Source organism: Podarcis cretensis (assembly GCF_951804945.1).
Source record: "Podarcis cretensis genome assembly, chromosome: 2".
NCBI lineage: Eukaryota > Metazoa > Chordata > Lepidosauria > Squamata > Lacertidae > Podarcis > Podarcis cretensis.
In genome coordinates this window covers 127,676,126-127,692,041 of record NC_137171.1, presented here as the reverse complement: position 1 = coordinate 127,692,041, position 15,916 = coordinate 127,676,126, and the positions used below count along the sequence as shown (strand labels likewise).

Here is a 15,916-nt window from a genome sequence, read left to right as displayed (position 1 = left end):
AGGGGGCGGGAGCCTCGCTCTAATTGGCTGCCAAGCCAGCGGGGGGCGGAGCCAGCCCTTTTGGCAGGAAAAGGCAAGGCGCCTTTTCTGAGGGATGGTCTGAGGGGGGAGAGGAAGAGGAGTCAGGCGGGAGTTGAAGGGGAGAAGCTGGAGGGAGGGAAGGAAGACCCCCAAGAAGGAGGGCTGAGGGGGCCCCCTGGGTGTGGAGGGCAGACTGAGAGGGGGGGCGGAGGGAGACCCCCAAGAAGGAGGGCTGAGGGGGCCCCCTGGGTGTGGGGGGCGGAGTGAGAGGGGGGAGCGGGGGAGACCCCCAGGAAGGAGGGTTGAGGGGACCCCCTGGGTGTGGGGGGCGGACTGAGGGGGGGGGAGCAGCGGCCAGTACTCTGGGCTCAGCTTGCGAAGGGTTAAATCGAGCAGAGCTGGAGTCCTAGAGAGGACAGGAAGTAGACAGCAGGGGGCGGGTTCTCCAGAGCAGAGTCCCCTCCCTCCGCGCCCCTTCCGGCCTCTCGTCTGTCTCCTCCCCGTGCTGCCTCGGTTTCCCTCCTGGGAAGAATCCAGGGAGTCTCCTCTCTCTCTCTCTCTCTCTCTCTCTCTCTCTCTCTCTCCCCCCCCCTTGGGGTGCCTGGGGGATTAGGGGGTCCCGGGGCTGCAGGGGAGACCCCCAAGTCTGGGAGCAGAGGGTCCTGCTGCCCCCTGGGGGAAATGGGGGAGCCCCTGCCAGAGCCCCACGGGAAGCCTCTCTGGGGGGCTGCAGGGGAAAGACAGGCTGAGCTGGCTGCCCTCCATGAGGCGGTGCAGGGAGGAGGGGGCTGGGGGGGCAGGTCGGCGAAGCTTCCTCTCTCGGACCCCTGGAGGGGTGCCCTGTCTCCGGGGACCAAGGAGCAGGCAAGCAGAGCCATGGGGTGCTTCCTAGTTTGGGGGCTGCTCACCCCCCTTGCTGGACAAAGACTGGACCCCATCCCTGAGGGCGTCAAGGAAAGACCCCTCTGGAGAGCAGACCAGACCCCGCTCCATCAAGCCTTCCTGCCTTGCAGGGGGTGGGACTAGATGACCCTTCTTCCGACCCCCCTCTCCCTTCTCTTGCTGACTCCCCTGCAAGACTCTCTCCCTCCCAGAGTCTGGGCCCCCATGGAGCCTCTCCCCTTCACCCCCCTCCCTGGCTCCAAGACCTCCCTGCTGGTCCCCTCTGGGATTAGGGGATTAGGCTTTCCCACAATACATTTCCAGAAGCATCCTCAAGGCATCATAGATCTGAGCCTGAGCTCCAGGCTTGGCCCCGTCCATCAAATATAGTCTTTCACACATATTCCATCACATTGCAAAGGAAATCATGGACAGTTCAAATACACCCCTTGGTCTTGTCTGGGCTTCATCCCACTATGGGGTTGGTGGGCATTATGATTGAGACAGTTATCTGTCTGCTACTCTTGGGGCCGGATCTCACCCGTCACGACTCCTTGGGAAGCCCCTGTACATCTCTGGATTATGGTGGGCTCACTCACCCCTCCCATTATGCCTCACTTCCCTGGGTCCGAAATGCCATTCGAAACGAGAAGATTGACTTCGAAACGAGAAGATGTGACTTCTTATGAATTTCTAAAGTTTAACAATATGTAGCTGCTTCAAAGTGTGGATCCAAGGGTATGTGGCAGAATAGGAATGGGGAACCCCCGTCTCCCTTGTGGTTAGTCTGGATCAAGCTATAAAGAATAGGTAAAAATTGATTTTGAAAAGAGAAGAAAAATTGGAGACATAATAGGTTGAAATACATAATCATAAATGAGGTCTGAAAGAGGGTTAGAATTTGCTGAATTTGATTCTGTAAAGGGGAACACAAAAAAGGGAGATGTGAGGAAGTCAAGAAAGAGGGTTATATAGATATTAAGTTAAAAATTGGATTTTTTCTTTTTTATGTTTTTCTGTTTTTTGTGATGTATTTTTTCTATTTGATGTATTTTTTCCTTTGTTGTATGTTTGTCTTATTATATAAAATCTTAATAAATATCTTAAAAAACAACAACAAAGGAGCAGAGCTGCATTCCTAGAGAGGACAGGAAGGGGAGGGGGGAGGGGGCAAGGTCCTCCATGGCTAAATTCCCCCCTCCCACATCCCTTCATGCAAGCAGAGAGGAGGCTGCTTTCTTCTCCTTTGCAAAAGCCCCTCCTGGACTCGGGTGAGTCTCCTCTCTCTTCCTCCTGAGGGTGCAATGGGCAGAGGGGGGTCCCAGGGGTGCAGGGAGGGGGCGTGGGGGTCCCTGCTCAGATCATGCCTGGGGAGGGAGACCCCCAAGTCAGGGAGCAGAGGGTCCTCCTCTGTCCTCTCTGCCAAGCCAGGGAGGGGGCGAGTTTGCAGGAAATATGCAGCTCTGCTCTTCCTCGGGATCCAGATGCTGCCTTCATTTTTGGGGAGGGGGCTTTGGGTCAAGGAAATAAACCCCCTTCAGGTTTGGAGATAAATCACATTTGTGAACAGAGGCTGCAGCCAGACGGGAACATTCCCACGTGGGGGGAGCACAGGGAGAAGAAAAGCCCTTCTGCATCTGCAGCAGCACAACTGGACCACTTCCTGTGTGACAGATGCAACAGCACATGTCTCTCCCCTGTCGCTCTCCACACCCACGGCTGGCGCTGTTACCCTCCAACAACTCCCAAAGACACACTCTTTGTCACTCCCAAAGACACACTCTTCCATGGTCTCCTAAGACGGATGGATGCCAACCAACCAACATTCCCTCCCCTCCCCCTCCTGGTGCCCCTTGAAGTTGGCTTGAGGGCAGGGGGAGGGGCCACCCCACCAGATGAAGAGAGAGGAGGTCCTTCCATCTGGAAAATGGGAATGTTTGCAAAGAATTACCTGAAGATGAGTACCGTATAGATAATAAAACTATTATTATGTGAATTCCCCCACTTACACAAAGATTAATACCCATCATTTAAATACACAAGAAAATTGTTACAGAAAAGAACAGAGCAATGTGTAGAAGATCATCTTTATTCTCCCTTTTTCTCTTAGGGTCCAGTGGGCTTTGAAGACGTAGCTGTTCCTTTCACAGAGGAGGACTGGGCTTTGCTGGATCCTGACCAGAGAGCTCTGCAGAAGGAAGTCAAGGAGGAGAATCCTGGGATCGTGGCCTCTCTGGTAAGGCTCCCTGCTGGATCATGAGATCAGTTTTGAAATTCCGTACAGATCTCTGAAGGACAAACCTCTATTTTGAGGGAGCCCAATAGCGCCACCTGCAGCATCTGAGATGTTAACACACCCACAACTCTCCTGGAATGGAAAACTCTCCATAGGAGATGTATCTCCTGTTCTGTCTGGGAATATTCTTCCACCAGTCCTGCCTTTTCAAACCAGGAGGAGGCTGGTCTCAGCTGCCCAGACTTTCTTCAATGTAGGCTTCAGAGATCTCAGGGACATGGAGGTACATCCTGTCTAATTCTCTTTTTCTCTTTCTGCATCTCTCTGTTTTTGGTTGAGCAAAGAAATGACTGAGCTTGGAGATGGAACAGATTCCATGACTGAGCCAAATTAAATCCATCCCTGGAACGAGCCAGGCTTTTTGAATCTCCGGGTCCCATAAATAAGTTAGATAATATCAGCCAAAAAAGGCAGTAACTCCCTTCCCTTCTTCCTCTTTCACAAGCAGTCATTTGCAGTGTTCATTCATTTCAGCCTCAATTTCTTCCTCAGGGCACTATTATTATTATTATTAATGATAATAATACTGCCATATAACAGGAGATTGTAGGTTGTAGGTGGTGAATTGGAAAGGAAGAAGGAAGGAGACAACAAGAAAAATCCTCACAATGGAGAAATCATATAAATATTCAGAGTGTGGAGAGAACTTTAATCGAAGCTCCCAGTCCACTTCCCATCAAGGAAAGCTCTTCGTTCAGAAGGAGAGCCTCACTTCACATAAAAGAACTAACGGGGGAAGAAATTAGTGCTTGAAATGTGAGGAAAGCTTCCTTCGTAGCTCCACCCACAATTCCCATGAGATACTTAGAATCATAGAATCATAGAGTTGGAAGAGACCACAAGGGCCATCGAGTCCAACCCCCTGCCAAGCAGGAAACACCACCAGAGCACTCCTGACATATGGTTGTCAAGCCTCTGCTTAAAGACCTCCAAAGAAGGAGACTCCACCACACTCCTTGGCAGCAAATTCCACTGTCGAACAGCTCTTACTGTCAGGAAGTTCTTCCTAATGTTTAGGTGGAATCTTCTTTCTTGTAGTTTGGATCCATTGCGCTTCTCTGGAGCAGCAGAAAACAACCTTTCTCCCTCCTCTATGTGACATCCTTTTATATATTTGAACATGGCTATCATATCACCCCTTAACCTCCTCTTCTCCAGGCTAAAGATGCCCAGCTCCCTTAGCCGTTCCTCATAAGGCATCGTTTTCAGGCCTTTGACCATTTTGGTTGCCCTCCTCTGGACACGTTCCAGTTTGTCAGTGTCCTTCTTGAACTGTGGTGCCCAGAACTGGACACAGTACTCCAGGTGAGGTCTGACCAGAGCAGAATACAGAATTCCAGGCAGAGGGACAGTATTTCAATGCAACTAATCCAGCCCGAACAATCTGACACACATGCTGGAAACAGATGTCTAGGTGCTTGGTCCTGGCCTTAAACTGCTCAGATTCTGCCAACTTCAGACAGAGCTGATTGTCTTCCAAAACAGTGACAGGCAAACAACTCTCTCCGCAGATCTCTTGAACCAAACACACAGTACTCCAGTTCCCTGCAAATCTCAGAAAGCGCACTGAACTCAGCCTCAGTAGATGAGAGCGCTATGAGACTTTGCTTTTGGGAACTCCACCCAACCAAAGAGCTCCCAAATTTTACCACCATACTGGACACGGACTTCCTATCTGCCAGATTCACCCAATCGCTGTCTACGCAGCACATCAGCTTGATGTCGCCCTTGGCTGACAGCTTAAGGCAGAAGTCTTTGGTATCTTGCAGGTAACACAGGACCCGTTTGATACCATTCCAGGCTTGCACACTTGGGCTTGAAGCTTCCCGGCTGAGCAGATTAATAGCAAACGCTATGTCAGGTCTGTTCCACTGGGATAGATACAATAGGCTACCCAGAGTTGACTGGAAGAGCTCAGTATTTTCGAACGCAGTGCGTTCTACTTGCTGATTGTCTTTCACGTAGCTAGTCTCCATGGGTGTCCTAACTACTGCACACCCAGACATTCGGAGCTTCTCAAGCAGTTGCTCAATCTTACACGTTGTGAGGGAGAACACACCCAGAGACTCCATTGAGCTCATCTTCTGCATCTCCTCGTGCCATTTGCTGGCTTCTTCCTGAGGCAGTTTTTGAACATCCTCAAAATGCGCAGCCTGGGAGTCATTTTGGACTCACAGCTGTCCATGGAGGCGCAGGTTAACTCTGTGTCCAGGGCAGCTGTCTACCAGCTCCACCTGGTACGCAGGCTAAGACCCTACCTCCCCGCGGACTGTCTCGCCAGAGTGGTGCATGCTCTGGTTATCTCATGCTTGGACTACTGCAACGCACTCTACGTGGGGCTACCTTTGAAGGTGACCCGGAAACTGCAATTAATCCAGAATGCGGCAGCTAGACTGGTGACTGGGAGTGGCCGCCGGGACCACATAACACCGGTTCTGAGAGATCTGCACTGGCTCCCAGTATGTTTTCGAGCACGATTCAAAGTGTTGGTCCTGACCTTTAAAGCCCTAAACGGCCTCGGTCCTGTATACCTGAAGGAGCATCTCCACCCCCATCGTTCAGCCCGGACACTGAGATCCAGCGCCGAGGGCCTTCTGGCGGTTCCCTCATTGCGAGAAGTGAGGCTACAGGGAACCAGGCAGAGGGCCTTCTCGGTAGTGGCGCCCGCCCTGTGGAACGCCCTCCCATCAGATGTCAAAGAGATAAAGAATTACCTGACATTCAGAAGACATCTTAAGGCAGCCCTGTTCAGGGAAGTTTTTAATATGTAATGCTGTACTGTTTTTAACACTGACTGGGAGCCGCCCAGAGTGGCTGGGGAAACTCAGCCAGATGGGCGGGGTATAAATAATAAATTATTATTATTATTATTATTATTATTATTATTATCAAAAGTTTCAGGTTCACACTGAGCCACACCAACCCACACACTTGTGGCTTCAAACCTGTCAGGCAGTTTACCCATTGTGGCTCGGGTTGATCTCAGTGTGAGCTCTGGTACCCCCTCTGACCCACTAGGGCCAGCTAGACCATCCCCAGTGTCAGAGAACTCCCCCTCTGACCTGCTGCATCTTTTGAACCTTACAGCTGGACCTGTGGGCAAGGACAGCTCACTCTTTGGCTCAGACTTGACAGTAGCCTTTGAAGGGGTTCTGGGCCGCTCCTGCTCTGGACTCTCCTGCTCTGGCCTCTGTTCCTCAGCAACAGGATCAGTTCCCTCCTCTTCCTCCTCATCTGAGTCAAGAAACTTCTGAAAGAACATCTGGGTTACCATGGATGCGTGCCCACCCACTTTGCTCACAAAACTCAGCACTGCTGCTCACAAGCAGCCGGGACTGGTTGCCATTACGATATGCAAACCACAACCCTCTGGTCCCTGGTTCATATCCCAAAAAGATCATTTTCCTGGACCTTGGGCCACCCTTTCTGCATTTGGCCTTTGGGATGAGGACCCAAGCCTCACAGCCAAAAACACGTAAGAAATGCACTTTGGGCTTCTTACCGTGCAGCAGAAAATAGGGCGTGTCCCCTACAGCTGAATTAAACACGCAATTCTGCGTGAACGCAGCAGCCTTCCAACACTCAGCCCAAAAGCGCTGTGGGAGTCCTGCGTCAAAAAGCATGGCAGCCACAGCCTCTTGCAGTGTTCTGTTCTTACGTTCAGCAACACCATTCTGTTGAGGACTGGGTGGTGCTGTCAACCTGTGATTGATTCCCTTCTGGAGGAAGAAATTCTGCAGGGCAGACCCAGTAAACTCCGCCCCTTTATCGCTCTGAAAGCTAATCAATTTTGTAGAATATTTCAACTCTGCCAATGTGATCCAATTTTTAATCAGTGCAGCAGCTTCCCCTTTGTGTTTAATTGAAAAAACTGAGGAGATCCTCGAAAAATCATCCAAAAGAAGCAAAATGTATTTGGACCCACCCAGACTCGCTACTGGCATTGGGCCACACAAATCTGCATGGAGTAGCTCAAAGGGCTTGCTTGTCTCTCTGCTAGACCTGGGATATGAGCATGTTTTTACCCTGGATTGCTTACAAGCTCTGCAATCTAAAAACTTATCACATCCCTTTAATTTACACCCCTCTGTACACTCTGGGGCTTTTTTGACACAATTCCAACAAGAATGCGCCAGTCTTTGATGCCATAAATGAGCGCACCCATCGTGTGGCGGGATGTTTGCGCACTGCGCCTGTGTTACCTCAGGGGGGTCATCATCTGCAATAGGCATCTCAACCACAAACAGCTTATTCTTGCATTCAACACTGAACAGGTGTTTCCCATCCCTGGAACCACAAAAGCCTGAACCTCATGGTCCAGGAATGAACAGTACAGAGTCCCAGACTGAGTCAGTGGGCATCTGCTTCCATCTGCCAGTGACACAAATCTTCCACTTTGCACAGTCTTGCAGTTCCGAAGAAGTCTAGCAGATGGCACTCAAGTGTGGGTAGCGCCTGTGTCAACAATAAAGGAGAGGCTGGCTTCCGGTCTGGATGCTTTCACTACTGCCATTGAAGCAGCCAGATGATACAGCGACGTCTTCTCTTTACTTTCCCCTCGGTTGGGACCTTGGGAATTTTTCAGACGCCTGGCCGCTCTTGAGGAGCTCCTTATCTGCATTCCTTTCTGGCTGACCACCGGCTCCTGAGCCTCTGCAGGGCAATCTCTCACAAGATGTGACGTAGACCCACAGCGAAAACAGCGTTTGGAGACAAAGGCTTTTACTGAGTCCTCACTGCTTCTTGCTGCCCCTCCACTCTTTCTTGGGGTGCAGCCTGTGCCTTCTCCCCACCCTCTGGCGTTTTTCCTGTTCATCAATCAATCTCCCACGAATATATTCAGTCGTCAGCTCCGCAGGCAGCATAACTTCCATTGTCAGAACCAGGTTCTCAGAACTCCTGTCCAAAGAGCTCAGCAGAGTGGAAGCTTTCAGCTCACCTGGGAAAGGTACGTTGAGCTGACGCAGCTTAGTGAAAATGGCCAGCATCTGCACAATGTGGTCACGTACCGATTCCCCTGGGGACAGTCTCTTCTGAAACAGGGAGCGTATCACATGGATCTTGGCCCCAGCTGTTGTGCACTGGTGGACCCACATTAAAGCTTGCCAAATTCCGTGACAAGTCAACAAACCGTCAATGTGAGGCAACTGCGAAGCCTCCATGGCCATTACAATACGGGACATGGCTTTCTGATCCTTTTTTGCTGCGCCAGCAGCCCTTTCCACTTCGGCCGTATTAGCCCCTGCAGCTGCCGGTACTGGATCGGCTTGGGGGCACTCCCAGAGCTGCTTGCCCATTAACCAGTAACGAATCTGGCGAGACCACTCGTCCCAATTGTGGCCATTTAGCCTTTCAAAAGGCACGTTGAAAGATTCATGAGATTGCTGCTGCGCCATCTTCCTGGGGCTTTAAGCTTACTGACGCTTTCTGCCGGCCGGTGCTTCAAAGATGCTTCCTGCGGCAAGCTCCACTTTCACCAGCGAAATCACGACTGCCTCAGCTTCAGGCAGGAGCTCAGAGCTGGACTTTGCTTCTCACACTCAGTACAAAAGTGTACAGCCAGAACCGCTTGGATTACTGCCTGAGTCCGGCACGTTTCCTCTGCGCATATATTCTTCCAGGCAGCAGCAGAGCGAGCAGCGAGTGCTTTCCATGTGAGATAAAGGAAAAGTCCACATGTTGTTTCTTCTATATAAACAGCCTTTATTTACATCAGTAGGTAAAATAACAAACAACTCCACCAGAGCTCGGACACATGCTGTGTGTCTCTCTCTCCTGGACAGAAGTGAAACTGTTTCACACAGACAAAGAACCTGCAGCTTCCCTTTACGTAGGAAGCTCCTCCCCAGATGTAGGACATTCAGGAGGTTAACCCTATAACCACCACTCCACAAGGCTGCCTTCAGGTGTCTTCTAAGTCTGGTAGTTGATTTTTTCTTTGACATCTGTTGGGAGAGGGTTCCACAGGGCAGGCGCCACTACCAAGAAGGCCACTACCGAAAAGGAAACTCCCATCTCCATCTGAAAATCATCTGTAGCAACAATTATTCATAATTTGCACTCCAGAATAAACCCAGCTGCATTTAGTATCCAGCCTTTTTCCTCCTCTTCACCAAGATGACACTTTCCATACATTTCCCTCTTAACCAAATCTTAACCAACTCAGACAATGCAAAATGAGAGCGGATGAAGCTCACTTCCCATCAAAGAACTCATAAAGGGGAGAAACCCTATCAGTGCTTCGAATGCGGAAAGAGCTTCAGTTGGAAGAACAATCTCACTTTGCATCAAAGAATTCATACAGGGGAGAAACCCTATCACTGGTTCGAATGTGGAAAGAGCTTCAGTCAGAGCTCCCGTCTCACTTCCCATCACAGAATTCATACAGGGGAGAAACCATATCAGTGCTTGGAATGTGAGAAGAGCTTCACTAATAACTCGCATCTCACTTCCCATCGAAGAATTCATACAGAGGGGAAACCCAAAAAGAGAAATAAAACAAAAAATATTAAACAACCCTTACAAAATACAATTGTATAGAAAAGAGAAAGGGGGGATATAAACTAAAAATACTGTTTATGACATTTGTATCATATATATCATATCGTTCGTCAACACATAGAAAGGCAGGCTCCCCCACTTCTCCCCTGCGTGACCCCCTCTTCTCCCCGTATCCCACCCTGAGAGATCCTTCCTTCCCTGCGTTCCTTGCAGGTCCCTCCCACCTCCAACTCTCCTCTTCCTATGTGTGTCCTCCTAAATTCAAAATAAAGGAATCTCAATATAAAATACAAAAAATAGATGATGATGATGATTTATTGATACTCTTCCCATCTGGCTGGGTTTCCCCAGTCACTCTGGGCAGCTTCCAACAAAATATAAATATACAGTAATGCATCAAATATTAAATATTAAAAGCTTCCCTAAACAGGGCTGCCTTGAGAGCCAGTGTGGTGTAGTGGTTAAGAGCAGTGGACGCGTAATCTGGTGAACCGGGTTCGCGTCTCCGCTCCTCCACATGCAGCTGTGACCTTGGGCCAGTCACACTTCTCTGAAGTCTCTCAGCCCCACTCACCTCACAGAGTGTTTGTTGTGGGGGAGGAAGGGAAAGGAGAATGTGAGCCGCTTTGAGACTCCTTTGGGTAGTGATAAAGCGGGATATTAAATCCAAACTCTTCTTCTTCTCCTCTTCACCAAGATGACACATTCCCTTCATCTCCCTCCTTAGCCCAGCTTTCAAATCTGAACCAACTCAGACAGTGCAATATGACGCTTATAAGGATCGTCTAATAATCCAAATTAGTATTTCTCCAGTTTCTAGGTCCAGTTTCTATAAAGCCTTTGAAAAACTGTTCCAACAAATCTCAGCCAAGTCACAGTGGAAAATTCTGGTCTCTTATAATGTTCATCCAATCCTGCTTCCTCTTCTATCTTCTTTTCCTAATCTTTGGACATTTTAATCCACTGGGGATGGGGAAGCAGGCATCTTAATTCCCTTTCCTCAAACGAGATCATTGCTTGCCTTGTTCACCGTTTCCGGAGTTGCTTTGAATTCTCTGCCTCTCATTCCCACACCTGCTCAGCCCAACCTCGTCTTTCCCTGGGGCTCTTTCTGTCTCCTCCTGCTCTTCCCTCGCCTGCTCAACACAACCTTCTGCCTCTCCCACTGACTCCTTTCCAACGACTCCCACCTTGTGACCCACACATTCCCCTCCGTCTCTTTTTCTGGGTCTTCAATGCCAAGTTGCTGCAGACGCTTCTTTGGAGTGGATGCATCTGGTTCCCAGTAAATAACGCAGAGGCAAAGTTCATTGGCAAAAGAAGAACTTTCGACTTCTTAAACTTGGGAATGCATGTGATCCCATCTCTACAGCTGACAAAAACACCAGAGAGAAAGTGGGCTGGAGCCTGAAAGGCGAAAGCATTGGCCTCGAACGCAGGTCTCAGGAACGCTTTCCCCCATGGAGACCCCTTCTCCTTCTGAAGGGACCTCCGAGGAGGAAGCCAGGGTGGATCAGTCCCTGGACCATGGAGGCGATTCCAAGTGCTACATTCCACACACTTCCTCTCAATAATGAGTGGCTGAATATTCAATTTACATTTCCTAAAGTCCACAATAATCTCTCTTGTTTTCTTTCAGCTAAGGAGTAAGTTGTTTTTCCTGCACCCCTCCCCCAACTGCTCAACATCCTTCCTCTAGGCCGCCTCCCCCTCTCCAGCCGTGATTAAACCAACCACCGTTGTATCATCTGCAAACTTAATGATCTTACTACTGGGGTATTTGGGGGCACAGTCAGCTGTATAGAGCGTATATAAAAGTGGGCTCAACAAGCACCCCTGTGGCACCCCCATATTCATGGGATCTGCAGAAACGTGGGAACCCGTCCTGACCCATTGGGAACGGTTTAACAGAAAGTTTAATATCCACCTGCACAAACAATGTTTTCTTCCTGCGAAAGAATAGTATTAAATGCAGAACTAAAGTCTACAAATAAAAATCTCGCATACTTCCCTTTCTTCTCCAAATGAGTCAGGACACCATGTAAAGCCACAGCATCCTCCGTGGATCTCTTTGCCTCGTACGCAAACTGGTGAGGGTCAAGTCCTACTGGCAGACAAGATATGATACGGTTCCTTGCCAGTTTTTTGAAACATTTCATTATAATGGGTGTCAACGCCACAGGGCAAAAATCATTCAGACTGTCTCCCTTTGGTTTTTTTGGCAGGGGTATAATGGTACCAGATTTTAGACAGGGTGGAACGGCGGCTTGGGCCAGAGTCTGGTTAAAAATCTTCATAAAGATTCTTGCCAGTTGGTCCGAACAATCTCTTAGCACCCTGCCAGCCACCCCATCCGGGCCCATAGCCTTCCTCGTGTTTACCTCCTTTAATATTCACCTCTTTCCACCCCAACAGCATTTCCTGTAGGTAGTGAGGCCAATAGCTCTGACATCCCTGTTGGAGCCACTGTTGGTGTCACCTCAAATCGGGCAAAGAAGGTCTTCAACTCTCCCACCAAGGAAGCCGTACTCTCTACCACTGATGTATTTCTCGATTTATAACCAGTCAGATGTTGAACTCCCTGCCACATTTGTCTAGTATCATGTTTTCTCAGATGGTCCTCAATTTTTCCTCTGTACTCCGCTTTTGCTTTCCTGATACCCCTCTTCAACTTCGCTCTTTCTATACCATACGGTCCCCGGTCCCCAGTTCTAAAAGCAGTTTCTGGCCTTCAATAATCTCCTAACCTCTCCCGTCATCCAGGGCTTCCTATTCGGATACAGCTTAAAATACCTTTCCCTGGTGTGTTTCCGGTGCTGAATCTAAGACCATTGATGTAGAAGTTGGTCGAACATATTCCAATCGGTCTCCTGGAAACAGTCCTGCAACTGCTGAGAGGCTCCCTCAGGCCACACCGTAACCATCCGTGTTTGTAGCTGGCCTTGTTTTCTGAGGGGTGTGTACACTGGTGTCAGAAGCAGGGACACATGATCTGAACCACCGAGGTGCGCCTCATATGCCTGTCCAATGTTCGTATACACCTTGTCAAAAGTAGTTTCTCCCCTTATTGCACACTCAATGTGGTAATGGGATTTGCGGAGTGCTGCCCTCACATCTGTGTGAGTGAAGTCCCCCACAATAATCCGCACTGCCTTCGGGTTTCTGCTCAATTTAGCATTGATGTTTGCATGCATACTACTCATGGCCCTGCAGGCATTTGCAGAAGGTAGTCTCTATGGGAGTATATTGTCTTTAATTATGGGGTATCAGAGTTTTTAGGGGGCTAACCAGGTTGGGATAGCTGGGATAGCAGGATTGTTGGTTTTTGAGTGTCTGGTGTACATTTTTTCAATTTTGTTGTTCTGTATGGGACAGTGACAATAACAATTATCGTATTGTATTGAGACTCACCTGGAAAGTGCCATTTCATGTTCCTTTCCCCATTTGCCAGGAGTCTGAGCTCCATTTGGGGTTCCTCCTTCCGCACCCCAAGGTTCCCCCAAAGCCTTGGGGAAGGAAACTGAGGCAGGCTCAACTTGTTCCCCAGGGTCCTGCAGGGGATTCGGGGGGGGGGCTGTCTCTTCCTCTGGCCATGGCACCCCCAGGAAGCCTTGGAAGAAAGGCGGGAGACCCTCAGCAGAGAACAGCCAAGTCCGGTTCTTCTCCGCAATGGCTTCTTCTGAGAGCTCCCTCTCTTTCTTGTCTGGGCTGTGTAGCAGGAACCCCAATCATTCAGTTTGTACAAACTTCACACACACTCACACTCACACTACATACGCTATGCTTCTGTTATAAATTCATAGAAAATCAACCATACATCGGATCTGCACTGTTCCACTTTTATTTTACTCCATGAAGGAAGGAATACAAAATGGCGAAGGTTTGATACAGGGCAGCCATAATCCCTTCACCATCCCGGCACATCTACAGGAGCCCTGCCCAGTTGCCATGCCAACCCTGATGGTACGAGACAGAAGACAATCAAGATCACAAAGAACTTGCATATGGGAGTCTGGAACAAAGGACAATGATCAGCTCTTCCCTCAGGGGGCAGGAAACTGCAAACTCCCCTTTGTCTCCTGGAAAGTACTCAAGGGGGAACCAGCCAGGTGACAGGACACTCAGGCTACCACCGCAACTCCTCCCTCAACCCCTCCTTTCTGTAATGCATGCATGATGTTTCTGGGGGTGGGCTAGACCTAGAGGAGGGGAATTTCAAAAGTTTTTATTGGCCTTGCAGACCATTTTTCTGTGTCTTTTCTCTCACCTGCAAGTGAGGGGAGTACCCTGTTGCAACAGTTCAATAAAGGCCAAGCCTACAGGCTGCTGATTTGCTCCAATTTACTCTGGTTGGTGTCTTTACTTTTTGTCCAAGGGAGCCCTCGGATTTTTCCGGTAACAGTTGGACTGGGAGGACCCCAGTTCAGCAATTTCCCTGGTCCCCACACTGGGCTCCACTGGCCCCCTGAGACTTCTCCTGTTGAACTACTGCCTGAGGGGGAGGAAGAAGCGAGGGCCATCCAGAAAAGGCTCCTGAGACCCTGAGGGGCCAGCAGGGGAGTCTCCAGCCTTGTCTGGGGAAGAGCCCCCCTTTCCCCATGGCCCCCATGGCCTGCAGGTGGAGCCCTTCTCATAGTGCTGACTCTGGGAGCGGCTGGGGCCTCCGGAAAAAACAAAATGGCGCTCCCTCCTATTTCGGAAAAGGGCGGGAAACCCCTTCTCCTGGCCCTGCCGCCTCCATGGGCTCCTCCTGGGCCTGCCTGGCCATGGGGGGGGGGTGGAGGTTATCCAGCTGCCCCAAATAATGAGGGGGGGGGCGAGGAAGAGGAAGGATGAAGGAGAAGCTGGGAGGGGGAGCAGCCATGAGGGAAACTCAGGGGGAAAACTCCCTCAGGAAACCGGGCGAAGGAGAGGAGGAGGCCCCGGGGTATCTGAAAGGGGATTGGCCAGCTGTCCAGTGGAGAGGCTTCTGATTGGTCCAGCCCTGCTGTGGGGTGGGAAATGGGGTCTCCTGCCTCCACCGGAGAAACTGGTTTTCGGTCAGGAAAGGCAGGGAAAGGGTGGCCGGGGTCCCTCTGGCTCTGAACTGGAGTCTGGCCCCCTCTCTCCACCAGCCTGGTCTTCCCCTTTCTTTTTCATGCGCCCGCTCCCCCCCCCCCCCGGGTCGCGTCTGCGTTTCCTTCCTCGCCTGAGACTCTTCCTCCTCCGTCTTTTTCTGGGGTGAGAAGCGGCTCCAGAAGCAGAAAAACCCGTGTTGTCGGGAGGGGAGGGGTCTCCCGGCTGGGAAGCCCCCCTCCCTCCCCCCCCCTGAGCTGGAGGGGGTGTTTTGGGGGGGTGTCTTGAGGGAGCCATTTCTGAGCCCACGGCACCTCCCGCCACTAGGCAGCCTTCGCCTCTTCTCCCTCCCAGCCTTTCCTCGGGATCCAGGAGCCTCGATGTTGGGGGAGGGGAGAGCCGAGGTAACCCCCCCATGGACCCCCCCCCCCCGTCTCCCTTGCAGTTCGCCTGGTGGGATGTGGGCTCCTTGGGGCAGGGGGAGGGAAGGGGGGCAGCCCCTAGGGCGCAGGCGCAGAAGCAGGAAAACTGCCGGCAGGGAGAGGGAGGGAGGGGAGGACTCGGCTGGGCAAGGGTTAAAGGGAGCCGAGCGGGATTCCTAGAGAGGGCCGGAAGTGAAGGGGGAGGGGCAAGGTCCTCCAGAGCAGAAGCCCCTCCCTCCCTCCCTCCCTGCCTGCCTCCTTCCTCTCTGGCCTTTGCCTGGGTGAGTCTCCTCTCTGCTCCCCCTGAGGGTGCCATGGGGAGAAGGGGGTCCCAGCGGGGCAGGGAGGGGGCGTGGGGGTCCCTGCTCAGATCATGCCTGGGGGGGAGAGACCCCCAAGTCAGAGAGCAGGGGGGCCTCCTTTGTCCTCTCTGCCAAGCCGGGGAGGGGGCGAGTTTGCAGGAAATATGCATCTCTGCTCTTCCTTGGGATCCAGATGCTGCCTTCATTTTGGGGAGGGGGATTTGGGTCAAGGAAATAAACCCCCTTCAGAGGGAGGGAAAAGTCACATTTGTGACCAGAGGCTGCAGCCAGAGGGGAACATTCCCACGTGGGGGGAGCACAGGAAGAAGAAAAGCCCGCCTGCATCTGCAACTGCACAACTGGACCACTTCCTGTGTCACAGATGCAACAATATTATATTATACAACATCATCATCATCATCATAATTTATTTGTAC

At 50.9% G+C, this 15,916-nt stretch overlaps 1 protein-coding gene and 1 long non-coding RNA gene across 14 annotated transcripts in view; both read left to right on the top strand.

The window, feature by feature from the left end:
* Nucleotides 1–15,916, top strand: part of LOC307209509 (uncharacterized protein) — a 71,852-nt gene that overhangs the window by 39,067 nt on the left and 16,869 nt on the right. The gene's annotated exons all lie outside the window — the stretch shown is intronic.
* LOC307209550 lies at nt 603–14,110 on the top strand. The gene is made up of 3 exons (XR_013835633.1): nt 603–2,174; nt 3,014–3,139; nt 13,559–14,110. It is a non-coding gene; the product is annotated as an uncharacterized lncRNA (long non-coding RNA).